The sequence below is a fragment of the Vombatus ursinus genome, unplaced genomic scaffold (assembly GCF_900497805.2).
Source record: "Vombatus ursinus unplaced genomic scaffold, bare-nosed wombat genome assembly UNPS02014799.1, whole genome shotgun sequence".
NCBI classification, from domain to species: domain Eukaryota; kingdom Metazoa; phylum Chordata; class Mammalia; order Diprotodontia; family Vombatidae; genus Vombatus; species Vombatus ursinus.
Genome location: NW_020954577.1, coordinates 49701071 through 49707241, shown reverse-complemented (window position 1 = coordinate 49707241; position 6171 = coordinate 49701071).

The following is a 6171-nucleotide window of genomic DNA, read 5'->3' as shown; positions in this document are numbered from 1 at the left end:
GAGAAGGAAGAAGAACGTGGGGCGGTGGGGGAAGGGAAAAGAAAGGCTCAGGACCCGAGTGTCCCAGACTCCCCCCAGCTTCAGCCACCGCACTCCTCCGGGGCTGGGCTCCCCGCGGCGCCACTTTCCCCCACCCCCTCTCTTCTCCTCCCCTTTCCTCCCCCGCAGTCCCCCATCAACGAGGGATGGCCTAGAAGAGGGGGGAAGGGGTCTGGGAGGTGAGAGGACCGCGGTCTTTTTTCTGTACCAATGTATTCCCGAGCCTGGGCAGGAGGGACAGGTACTCTGGGAGGATGGGGCTCGGTGGGGCGGGAGGGTGGGAACTCGCTTGGTCTGTCCGGGTTGTGTTGTCGCTGTGGATTTCTCGGTCGCTGCATGTCTTCCTGGGTTAGGACTCCAAGCGAACCGGGTGCTTTCTAGGCCTAGGACAGTTCCGCTATTTTCCTTGGTTCATTCTTGGGGTGGGAGTCGGGCAAGGGAGGGGAGCTATTGGTAGTTATCTCGTTTCTGCGCCCGAACGTTGTGCGGCACTGAGTCTGACCTGGACCTTGGTTAACTAAGTAGCTCTAGCTGATTAGGAGAGGAGAGCTCCCAGGGTGGTGGTGGCCCTGGCCTAGAGACGCTCGACCCGCCCCCCCCCCCCGCCCTCGTCTCTATTCTCCGAAAGCATCGAGAGACTTGCAAACAACAGTCGCGATAGATACAGCTATCACACAAACACGCCCCCCCCACCAACGTCTCCCATCCTCTAACTGGTGACAGTTGTGCAGATCTTTGGCAGCTCGAGGAGGCCTCCTTCTTAGAGATCCTAAGTCGGAGTGGACTGGAACGAAATAGCTTGGGAAGTACAGACAGGCCACCCTGAGCAGGGAGCGTAAGGAGGAAAGAGGAATCCAGCCGGCTCTGGAGCATTTTCCTAGCTGGTTAGATTTCTGTTCTCCAAACGACGGCCTAAATGTTTCCTTTTCGCCTTCACATTTTGAGGTGCTCCTTTTGGAGGAGTCGGATAAAACGTCAGTTCTGATTTCTACTTACTGAACGTATTCTCCTCCCCCCAAAAACACTCTCCAGCCCCCCTCCCCCAATATATGGATGAGGCTCTTGTCCCTAGTCTATAAGCCCTACCCTCCCTGAATAATGTCTCTCGGAGGATGTGGACCTAGGTCTTCTTTTCATCAGACTTAGTAAGCTCCAAGATGCTTTGAGTCTTTTGCCTGCAGATGAGAATTTGGGCCAGGCCCTGGCTTTAGTCTTGCGAGCTCCCGTAGGAGCTGATGCAGGCATCGGGAATGAAAATTAGAGACGAGTAAAAGGGGTTGAATCCCTGATGACCTTCGGCTGCAGACCCGGCCAGCCCGTGCCTCCACGACTGTGGCTTGGTGGACAGAAATCTACGGACGCCTTAGGGGCAAAGAGACCAGCCTTGAGGTTTGGGAAAGAATAGATAGGAAGGAAGGTAAGTAGGTAGCTAGCTAGCTAGACAGACAGACAAAGAAGTTCGTATTACAAACGAAACTGAGGGCTTCCTTGACGAAATCGCAGAGATTTCAGCGAGACCAGCAAAGTCACAGAGGAGCTGGACTTTGTGCCTACAAGCCCAACCCAAAAGAAGAGGTGGTTGAGGGACAGAGCAGAATATTTTCCTGCCCTTTTTCTTTGGCGGTCCCGGAGCCTAGGCAGGGTGCCAGTCCGGCATTTTCTCGGAAGAAGGCACTGGTCTGTCAGCTCAAGGGATGGACGTGGAGAGCAGGGGATGCGTTAGCGGTGATTTTTCTGGGACTCATTTTCCACACGTTCGCTTGGACCGACTTAAGCAACAACTAAAAAGAACCCCGTCATTTCCCTGGCTTTTCCTCTCTCGTGACCGTAGCTGCAAGCAAATATTTCTTCATCCCTCACATCCTCCTGGTACTTGAGCCAAAATGTTGAAGACTCATGAAACCTTCTTCCGTGGTGTTACTTTTGTGTTTCTACCCGGGCTCTTTTGTCTTCCCTCTCCCTTCCACTCTCCTTTTTCGGGGTCTCGTTGTAAAATGCAGGAAGAGGGAAGAGACAGAAAAGAGAAAGGATAGCTCCGAGCTCCAAGGGCAGAGCTGTTTTACATACGGGTCAGACACGGCTGGAGGCCAAGGTCAAGTTGAAAGTTGCAGTCTAGCCAATGTGAGACCTGTCACTCAAACCTTGAAGACCCTGTCTAATTTGTTTAAAGGCAGCATCCCTGAAAACAGAGATCTTCCTATCCTCTCACTTTCTCCCCCCTCCCATGCATGTTTTCCTCCTAATTTTGTTTTCGATCTTCTTTATGGTGAGAGTTGGCCTTTTTTTTTTTTTTTGAGGGGAGAGGGAAAGGGGCCTCCGTGTGTGCCCTTGCCGAAGTCTCCCTGCCTGAAACCGCCTGACTATACCTTTCAGTTCCATTCTCTCTTTCTTCCAGACCCGAGTTAAGCCACACTGGACCTTGGACACTCAATATCAACTCAGGGTATTTTGATTTCGTTCTGATCACTTGCTAATTGTTGGTTCAGAAAAGGGTTCAGGGAAAATGAGATCTAAATTCTTCTCTCTTGACCCCAAAGATCCAAAGGCCAGAGATGGCGACCTGGTCGTGGATGCAAAGTCAACTGCCAAGGCTCTCTGGATCCTCCTCTTCTCAGAGTCGTATCTGGCCAAAATTTTAGAAATTGCCTTTTTCAAGAAGGGAAAGGACTAATGGTTCTGCTTCCATTGTCCTTTGGGTTATGAGTTACCTTTATCCTAACTTTGGGAATCTAAGAGTAAGAAAAAGGACCCGGATACAATGCAGTCAGTAATGCTTTTAAAGAAAAGAGGGACTTGGTGGCCTGAATTAACCGATAAAATGATTCAGATATTTTACTGGCTCTCTGTCTCACTCAACTCAAATATACAATGGCCGAGGCCTCAAGAGAGATTAAAAAAAAAAAAAGAAAAAAGAAAGAAAGCACAGGACCCATAATGTAAATGAGAAATCGAGTAAAAGTAACATTAACATCTTGACCGAATCACGCGCTACAAAGTGATTTCTCCTACGGGCATCATTAGCTCTTAAAATGTCTGAAGGTCGGGTTGGCCCTTGAGATAGATACAAAGCTAAGAGGACAAGAATGGAATGCAAGGCGTTCAGTGGGTCCTTTTCTAGATTGGACTTGACCTCTAGCCCAGGATCTGCAAACTGCCTAGAAGCAGATCTTTTCTCTTTTTTTCTTTATCTTCGATTGGACAGACAATGAGCCCAGAAATTAATGAAAAAATCAGAAAAGTAGGTGATGGCCTGGCCACTCTCTTACTAGAAGATCTCTGTTGGGGCTGTGGGGGGAAAGTGGGTAATAAACTCTCTGGTATGTTTGAGGGGGAGACTGGAACCTTATAGGTTTTTTCCTTCCTCCTTAACAAAAAAGTCAAGATTAGAGGACTCTAAACAGCTGCGATCTGAGCCTTCTTGTTGTGTCTGACATTCTCCTGCTTTTCTCTTGCACGACAAAAGCAGAGATACCGGCCTGTGGGATCTTGCTTTAAAGAAAAAATTATTTTAAGGGGACTAGAAAAAGAGTATTTTAGTATAATCTATTTTAATGGGTGGCTGGTTTTCTTTCCTCTTGCGAACCACTAAAATAATACTTTTTGTGCCCAAGGACTCCCGTCCTTGGTTTTGCTCAGGATGGAATAATATACTGGCTGCCGGAGAGCCAAACCTATCCCTGGATAACCCTGAGAGTCATAACATCCTCCAAAGTTGGTGTAGGTTTTTCAGCCCTACCTGAGAGTTCTCACTCCCCGAAACTGGCTTGCGAAAAGAGGGCCGTCTTTGCCTGGGCTTGGAGGCTCAGAAACCGAAAGGGGAGAAGCATCTCAGCAAGGCTGCGGGTGCAGGAAAGCCTGACACCCGAAACTCATTGACCGCCTCAGGATGGCCTCTGCCTGCCGCCTCTCGTGCTGTCCTTCTCTCCGGCTCCCAGTCCCTGGTTTTCCTCTCCTAGAAAGGAGACTAGGCATAGATAGGGACGAACCTTCTTTGTCAGCTTTCCGGGAGTGAGGCTCTGGGACTTGGGGGAGATCTTACACCCTAAGCTGGGTTAGTCAAAGGCTTGAAAGAACCGTCAATCCCTCTGATATGAACCTGCAAGGAGGGAAGGACGGCAACCCAAAGACCCGAACCCAAAGGGCTATCCCAGAAAAAAGAACCTGGACAAGGAGAAGAGAACTGAGGACATGGAAACAAACTGCTTCGTTGTCCACTTGGATTTTCATTAGCAAATGAAACATAGCTGTGCCCACTCTAACTCGGAGGAAGGCTGTCCACCCAAATTCAGTCGGTGTATACCTGACTACGCACTGGTCACAGAGCGGATAAACAAGCGTCAGTGCGTTGTAAAGACGCTCCGTATTTCAGGATATTCATATGTTTCTAATGTAACCAAGGAGCTTTACGAGGAACCTTCGCAGATCGTCTTAACCCTCTCTCTCCCAAGGCAGGGCTCAGGGTGAGGAGGAGATAAGCGGAAAAACAAGAAGAATAGGAAGAAAATCGCCGTCTGGGGTAGGGGTTGGAGGAGATGGAGACTGGGCTGTCCAGATTAAGGAAGAGAGATTGGGACCGAGGAACAGAAATGGGAAAAGGGATTGAGGAGAGGAGGATGGGTTTTCTGGGGAGGAGGGGAGCAGGACAAAACTGAACCCCAAGCCACGACCCTCGAACACAGGTAGGAAACGAGAGCCATCTTCAAACCAGCTTTCCGAGAGTACAGAGCCCTACCCTACCTCGCCCCCACCCCTACTCCTGGGCAAACCAGGGTGAGAGAGAAGCTCAAAACTGCCCTGCTTTCTTTTTTCCACAGGAAAGGGAAATTTCCTACTGTAAACAGACTATTATTAACGGCATTCTGCCAGTTAGTTGTATGGCAAATCTTGGCGTCCCCAAACAACAAAAACCTCAGAAAGGGCAGGGATCGTCTAACAGCGCGGCGGGTGAGGCCTTAAGCCAAGCTAGAGCTTGGGACAAGGGAGTTTCCTGTCTTTGGGGTCCCTGTCTCCTGTATTTTCCTAGTGCCTTTGATCCTTAGGCCAGGAAAGAGATGTTCTGTTGACGTTGGGTACATAGGCTCAACCCAAAAAAAGGCTGAGTACAGAGGTAGGTCATAGAAGCCACAGGGCATTGCCAAGGCAAGGGATAGCTACCGAGATTTAATCTCCATCACCGAGGGAGCACTGAAGCCCTGGCATCTTCCTCTATTTAGGCCACCCTATGCCAGCTAGGGCTGCTCGAGAAGAGTCTTGCATTCAACGCTCTCTGACAAAGGCCATGGAGAATGTTTTCTCAGCTCTGGGTTAAAGAAACCCCTTCTGAAGCTCAAGCAAATACCGTCTTCTTGTCTGAATGTCAATGATGGAGACAATTCGCGGGGAGCCACTTGGATTTGCCCTTAATTTTTGTGCTAGCGACGCCGAGAAATCTCAGGGGAAGAAGGGTGTATTCTCCCTGGATGCAGACTCCCTGAGCTACGACCCTCTTCCCATTTTTTTAAAAAGTGCACACGAATTTCTAAGGCCCCCATGCCTTTTGGTCTGCCAGAGCTGGATTACAGTGAGCTGGAATTCACTGGGGTCGCCTTAAATGTTCTGCTCCATGCCACAAACATCTTGGCGACAGGCATGTCCAGGGCTAACAACGAGAAAACATACTAAAGCATTCCAAGGTGCAAGCAAACGGTACCCCATCCACCCCCGCTCTGAGTTTAGATCCCCCCCCTCCCTTATCTTGAACTCTAAGGGCCTAATTCTCCATAAGGAAGGCTTATCAACCCGAGAGGACTTTTCTGACTCGTAGGGGTGGCTCCTGAGAACCCATTTCCACCATGGAGACACAGTTAAGTTGTCAGAAGGAAAGAGATCAGAAAATTTAGAAGGGAAAGGGAAGCCCACTTCTGTTTCCAGAACGTACAGGACAGAAGGAGCTCCCAAACCCGGTGGCCTTGTTCATTCGACCTAAAACTTCGTGAGCTTCCTTGCCTCCCTCAGCTGCATGTTCCTCATGACTTTAGAGCCCTGGCCACAGGGGCTGGTTCTCTACCAGTGGATTCTTTAAGGCTTAGGAATCAGAAAAACCAAGGAGAGAGAGAGAGAGAGAGAGAGAGAGAGAGAGAGAGAGAGAGAGAG